Here is a 7,424-nt window from a genome sequence, read left to right as displayed (position 1 = left end):
TTAGTAGCTTGTAACCATTTGTAGCATTGAGGTATTGGGTTGTAGGGTTCCAAGGCGGAATATGAGGTGCTGTTCCTCCAATTTTTGGGTGGCATCGTTGTTGCACTGGAGGAGGCCCTGGATGGACATGCCCTCCTGGGAGGGGGAGTTGAAGTGGTTCACGACTGAGAGGTGTTGTCGTTTGCCACGAACTGAGCGTAGGCGCTCCACAAAGTGGTCTCTGAGCCTCTGCTTTGTCTCCCTGATGTAGAGGGGGCCACATCGGGAACAGCGGACACAATAGACCACATTTAGTGCATGTTCAGGTGAACATCTGTTTAATGTGGAAGGTTTTTTTGGGGCCTGGGATGGAGGTGAGTGGGGAGGTGTAGGGGCAGGTGTAACACCACCTGCGGTTGCAGGGACAGGTGGTGGGGAGTGCAGAGCAGATGAGGGAGTCGCGGAGGGAGCGGTCCCTCCGGAAGGCGGATAAGGGTGGGGCGGGAAATACATTCTTCGTAGTGGGGTCAGATTGCAGGTGACGGAAGTGGCAGAGAATGATGCGTTGAATCTGGAGGTTAATAGGGTGAGATGTGAGGGCAAGGGGAATTCTGACTGTTTTTATTGCGGGGAGGGGGTGTGAGGGTTGAGGTGCGGGAAAAGCAAGAGATGCGGTCGAGGGCTTTTTCGACCACTGGGGGAAAAATTGCGGTCCTTGAAAAATGAGGACATCTGGGATGTCTGGGAGTGGAACACCTCATCTTGGGAGTAGATGCGGCGGAGGCAGAGGAATTGGGATTAGGGGATTGCATCCTTGCCGGAAGGTGGGTGAGAGGAGGTGTAGTCTAGGCAGCTGTGGGAGTCGGTGGGCTTGAAATAGATTTCACTTTCCAGGTGGTTACCGGAGATGGAGATGGGATGGGGATGTCGTGGGCACCACCCCAAGGCCTCCTAACCTCCCTCGATCTCTTTATCTCTAACTGCTGTCGCGACATCAATTGCCTCAACCTCTCCACCCCTCTCACTCACTCCAACCTCTTCCCCCACAGAACGTGCAGCCGTCCGTTCCAATCCTAACCTCACTATAAAACCCGTGGACAAGGGAGGCGCAGTTGCGGTATGGTGCACTGACCTTTTACATCGCTGAGGCCAGGCGCCAACTCTCTGACACCACCTCCTACTGCTCCCTTGACCATGACCCCACCCCTGACCACCAAAACAATATCTCCCAGACCATCCATCACCTCAGGTGACCTCCCACCCACAGCCTTCAACCTCATCGTTCCCCAACCCCGCACCGCCCGTTTCTATCTCCTTCCCAAAATCCATAAACCCGACTGCCCTGGTCGACCCATTGTCTCTGCCTACTCCTGCCCCACCGAACTTATCTCCACTTATCTCAACTCCATTTTCTCCCCCCCGGTCCAGGAACTCACCACCCACGCCCTCTACCACCTCCAAAACTTCCAATTCCCTGGACCCCAACACCTCACCTTCACCATGGACGTCCAGTCCCTGTATACTTGCATTCCCCATGCAGATGGCCTAAAAGCCCTCCGCTTCTTACTCTCCCGCAGGCCCGACCAGTCCCCCTCCACCGACACCCTTATCCGCCTAACTGAACTCGTCCTTACCCTTAACAACTTCTCCTTCAACTCCTCCCACTTCCTACAGATGAAAGGGGTGGCCATGGGAACCTGCATGGGCCCAAGCTATGCCAGCCTCTTTGTAGGATAGGTGGAACAATCCCTCTTCCACAGCTACAGTGGCCCCATCCCCCACCTCTTCCTCCGTTACATCGATGACTGTATCGGCGCTGCCTCGTGCTCCCACGATGAGCTCAAACAGTTCATCCACGTCACGAACACCTTCCACCCCAACCTTAAGTTCACCTGGACCATCTCCAATACCCCTCTCTCCTTCCTGGACCTCTCTGTCTCCATCTCTGGTAACGACCTGGGAACTGGTATCTATTTCAAGCCACCGACTTCCACAGCTACCTAGACCACAGCTACCTAGACTACACCTCCTCTCACCGACCATCCGGCAAGATGCGATCTCCTATTCCCAATTCGTCTGCCTCCGCCGCATCTGCTCCCAACATGAGGCGTTCCATTCCCAGACATCCCAGATGTCCTTGTCTTTCAAGGACCGCAATTTCTCTCCCAGTGATCGAAAGCGCCCTCGACTGCATCTCTTGCGTTTCCTGCACCTCAGCCCTCTCACCCCCTCCCCGCAATAAAACCGGACAGCATTTCCTTTATCCTCACGTCTCACCCCATTAACCTCCAGATTCAACGCATCATTCTCTGCTACTTCCGCCACCTACAATCTGACCCCACTACGAAGGATATATTTCCCTCCCCGCCCTTATCTGCCTTCTGGAGGGACCGCTCTCTCTGCGACTCCCTCGTCTGCTCCACACTCCCCACTAGCCCTGCCACCCCAACACCTTTCCCTGCAACCACAGGAGGTGCTACACCATTAAACAGATGTTCACCTGCACATCCGCTAACGTGGTCTATAGTGTCCGCTGTTCCTGATGTGGCCCCCTCTACGTCGGGGAGACTAAGCAGAGGCTTGGAGACCGCTTTGTGGAACACCTATGCTCGGTTTGTGACAAACGACAACACCTCTCAGCCGTGAATCAACTCCCCCTCCACTCCCTGGAGGGCATGTCCATCCAGGGCCGCCTCCAGTGTCACAACGATGCCACCCGAAAATTGGAGGAACTGCACCTCACATTCCACCTTGGAACCCTACAATGCAATGGTCTCAATGTGGATTTTACGAGCTTCAAAATCTCCCCACCCCTGACCTAATCCCAAGACCCGCCCCCCCGACTCCTTGACCTGTCCGTCTTCCTTCCCACCTACCCGCCCCTCCCTCCTCACTGACCAACCGCCATCCCAACTCCCTACCTACACACACCTGTTCTAGCTTCATCCCAAATTCCTTGACCTGTCCATCTTCTCTCCACCTATCTGCTCCACTATCCATCTTCTATCACCGCCTCCCCCTCTATTTATTTCACGGTCCCCTTCCCCTCCCCCATTTCTGAAGAAGGGTCCAGACCCGAAACGTCAGCTTTCCTGCTCTTCTGCTGCCTGGCCTGCTGTGTTCATCCAGCTCCACACCTTGTTATCTCGGACTCCAGCATTGGCAGTTCCTACAATCTCCTCGTGAAGTTAGCAGTCAGATTAAGCACAGGTTAAAAAATGGGAGTGGATAATCTAGGGTTGAGGCATAAATTGTCAAGAAATTATTGATGATTTGTAATGCGCTGATATATCTAGTCCCCTTTACCTTGCTTTTGACACCAAAGGCGATAGTGTCCATCTTCTAATTGACTCAGATTCAATCGGCAGAATCTTTGGCAATAGATGCCGCCATTTTGGGCAAGCTAAAAGGAACAGGAGTAAGCTGTATGATCCCTTAAATCTGCTTCACTAGATCTGATGCTTGAGTATATTGAATAACTAAGCATCCACAGTCCTCTGGGAGTAGACAATACCAAAAATTCTCAGTTTAAAAAATATCCTTTTACCTTCACTCAAAATGACAAACCCCAAATCCTGAGATTTTGATCCCCTAGTTCTTAACTCTTCAACTGGGGAGGCAGCCTTTCTCCACCTACTTTCTCAAGCCCTTTAAGAATGATATCTGTCTCAATGAGATCACCTCTGATTTTTTTTTTCCTCCACTTCAGTGAAAAAGGCTCATTTTACTTTGTTCTTAACAAGACACCTCCTAGGAATCAGTTTAATCAATCGCTGTTGCATGCCCGCTAAGGCATGTGTGTGCCTTGGAAGGAAATCTAAGTTGCCTTCCTTACTGTGTATGCTCAACCCCATTACAATGAAGGCTGGTATAGCATTTGCTTTCCTAATTGCTTGCTTGCCAGCTTCCTTTTGATTTGTATGCAGGAATGCACACGTTCCCTGAATATTAATACTTGCTGGTCTTTCACCCTTTTTTAAAACCGAAAGGAAATTTGCTATTTTCCTGATTTGGTCTTGCTTTTCTGTCCCTTCCATTATATTCCAGCTATCATGCTTCAACCTGTCTGTATTCTTTTAACCTATTCTTCCTTCTCAGAGCTTTATTATCTTAAGTTTGAGTAAAAGTTTGAAAGGATTGTTTGGTTCTCCTTATTCTAATTACAATTTATTGTAAATAACTGAGCTCCAAGCAATGGTGCTTGCAGCACCCTCTAGCTATTACCTGTCAACTCAAATGTTTGTTTCTTTGTTTTTCTGTTTGTTAACCAATGCTCAGTCTTTGGCAAAGTTATGAGCTCCAGTGTCATGTATAATTTCTTGTGGGGCGCTTTAGCAAATCTGAGTTCAAATTTGGTACCTCCGCAAAATAACCCCAATCTCATCAACTGTGATCTTGAATATTTCTTTTTCTGCAGACAGTTGTGTGGAAGTGATGTATTAGTGCCTGAGAGTCTACTGTAGGTCTGTGAGCCCATTTGTAACCTTGTACAGTGGAGGACTTCATCTGTTGGCTGGTAGAAGGGATTATTGCCGCAAGCAGCTGTCCTTTTTTTTTTGCCTTATTCAGTTCTCTCTCAGAAACTTCCCTTTGTTGGTTGGAAAGTCTTGGTACCCTTTTTTTTATTGTACAATTATTTATTGTACAATTATTGTATTCTATAAACTTCTCTAATTTCCTGTGTAATCTGATTATGAAGATACCAATTACTAACGGGGAAACTTTAAACTACATTTGTGCTCCTTCTATATTCTGATTTTTTTTCTTAAGATATGGTTTTTCAGCATGCTTCTATCTTCTATGATCAGCACTATCTTCCTAATTTTCGACTCTTGTCTCTCTTTCCGTTTTCTTTTGATTTCTGAACCAATGTCTCAATAATGGCTGTAAGATCAAACCTGTTTAATTCTACTTGTGCCTTTTGATTCATTGAGTATTCCAATATAGTGTCAGTAGTTTTAGTTTTTTAATTTAGCATGTGATGCAGTTTGCGTACAATCAAGGAACAGGAGTAGGCCATTCACCCCTTTTTGAGCCTGTTCTATTACTTACAAAGATTGTTGATCTGATTTGTAATCTTAAATCTGTATTCCTACCTACCTACCCCTGATACTGTCACCCTCTCATTCCCAATATTCAATCCGTAGCTGCCTTTAAAAATGTTCAAAGATTCTGCTTTCACTGTGGATTTCAGGAAGAGGGTTCCAAAAGTACTTAATCCTCTTGCCTCTACTGTTTTTTAAGTAGGCAACCCCTTATGTTTAAATAGAGACACTGAGTTCTAGGTACTCCCATAAGAGAACACATTCTCTCCGCATCTGCTCTTTCAATTCAAATCAAAGTTGCCTCTTAATTTTTTTTAACCTTTTTTTAAACACTTATTTTTCTAATCAACCTGTTCAGAGATGTTACACAACTTTAGATCAGATGCAATTATGTGCAGAGGTAGTGTCCCTACCCTCTCAAAAATCCTTCAAGTTGCCTCTTACTCTTCTAACTGTAATTAGATGCAAGCATATCCTCTTCAGCTTTTTCACGTAAGACTATTCCCCCATTCTAGTTAGTCTAGTAAACCACTCTGGCTTATGCATTTATTTCATTTAACATGTATTGGATGGATAAACTCCTTTTGCTCAAGGGGTTGTGAACCTTTGGAATTACGTAGCCCAGAGGATTATGCGATGTTGCATAGTTGAATATATACAAGGCTGGGTAGACAGAAGTAGAGGGATTGGGAGGAAAAGTGAAGTTAAAGCCCAAGATCATTAAGGATCATCTTGAAAAGTGGAGCAGACTCGATGGACCATATTGTCTACTCTGATTTGATATATGCTGTTGTCCCTTCCTGGCATGCTGCTTGTCTTTCCAAAAAATGCTAATCTCTACATGGTTTGGCATTTCACTTCAGACTTGCAACTTCATCCTTAGCTTATTCTCCCATTTCCAGTATTTTAAAGCACTTGCCATCACCTTAGTTATTTAATTCACTAGCGCAGTGCTTCTAATGGCTGAGTTTCCTTTTTATCCCTATACTGATGCCAGTGCCCTGTGAACTCAAATCCCTTCCTCCCAAAGTCATGATTCAGTCACACATTTAAACCTTGAATCTGTTTGCTCCTGTACCAAATACCGCATGACTCTCTGTAATCCTACAATTATTAACTTTTGAGGCTTTTGCCTTTTAATTTCAACCATAGCTCATGAAAATTGATCTCATTCAGTGTCAAATCATTTAAGATCCAAGTGAAAGATGCTACCTTTAACTGGGTCAAGACTTTTTAAATGCAGGTGCAATACATTAAAGGGGGTGTTATTTCTCAGATAGAGATGATTAGTGTTTGTTTTGCTGGTTCCTTAAAGTCTCTTGCTCTTGGCTTATGCAGGCCCTATATTTGGCAAACAGTTTTTTTTAAGCTTCTTTTAAGCATTCAGGGATCCAATTTGGGCAATAAAGTTGTGGAATCCTTAATTCAGAAGCAGACCAAGTGATGTAAATCATTCCTACAAAGCCTTTCATCCCGTGAGTAGTTTATTAATAAACTCCTGTTTTGAACAAAACCAGTTTCAAAGATGTTCGGTGTTTGATGCAGGGAAAAGCTCTTTACTCCTCCACGTCCATCATCATTGGTGATGCAGTGACTTGGATGGGTTCTGGTGTACCTAGGGTATAAAAAGCTGCTGTTTTGACTAAAGTAGTGCTGTGAAACTGAGAATTCATGTGATAAGATCTGTGTGAAATCCATCAATTGACTGCAGTAATTGAGTAATCCCGTGAAGCTGTCTTTCACAGAAGACTGGTCAAAATTTTCTTTTAATTTAAAAACAACGAGTTCATAGTATAAATCTGAAATGTAAAGCAGTTGAATTGTAGTCTTAATTTGCTCTCAATGTATGAAAGATGTTGCAGTACTTGAGAATAAAACTATTGTTTACTTTTATTGTGTAGCCCTTCTGTTGCCCATCTCTGAGAGACCCCACTAGACAAAGATACAGCAGAGACACTTCGAGCTCTATAAAACCATAATTCATTTATTAAGTACTTAAACGAATAACACTTAACTACTAGAGATATCTCTAGTAGTTGTCTTTCACTACCCTGATTTCTGTAACTAAACCCAAACGTTATTACCCGGGAGAGTTCGCAGCTGGCCAAGCTGAAACTGCTTGACATCTTCACACCACCTGATGTAGGATACCTCCTTTACAATGTTGGTCTTTGAAGTGTTGCTGAACAAAGATTTCTTCGGGCTTTTTATACACAAGTCTCTGTGCCAAGTATATTTCTTACTTGGAATTATATTTGCACGTGACCAATCCTGAATGTTTTGTCCAAATGTATGCCTTATCTGGTAGGAACTGCAGATGCTGGAGAATCTGAGATAACAAGGTGTAGAGCTGGATGAACACAGCAGGCCAAGCAGCATCAGAGGAGCAGGTAGGCTGAC

At 45.2% G+C, this 7,424-nt stretch overlaps 1 protein-coding gene across 1 annotated transcript in view; it reads left to right on the top strand.

The window, feature by feature from the left end:
* Nucleotides 1-7,424, top strand: part of LOC109934260 (cation-independent mannose-6-phosphate receptor-like) — a 125,690-nt gene that overhangs the window by 68,649 nt on the left and 49,617 nt on the right. The window lies entirely within an intron of this gene.

This window comes from Rhincodon typus, chromosome 9 (assembly GCF_021869965.1).
Source record: "Rhincodon typus isolate 14 chromosome 9, sRhiTyp1.1, whole genome shotgun sequence".
Lineage (NCBI taxonomy): Eukaryota > Metazoa > Chordata > Chondrichthyes > Orectolobiformes > Rhincodontidae > Rhincodon > Rhincodon typus.
This window is presented reverse-complemented; position numbering and strand designations above follow the sequence as displayed.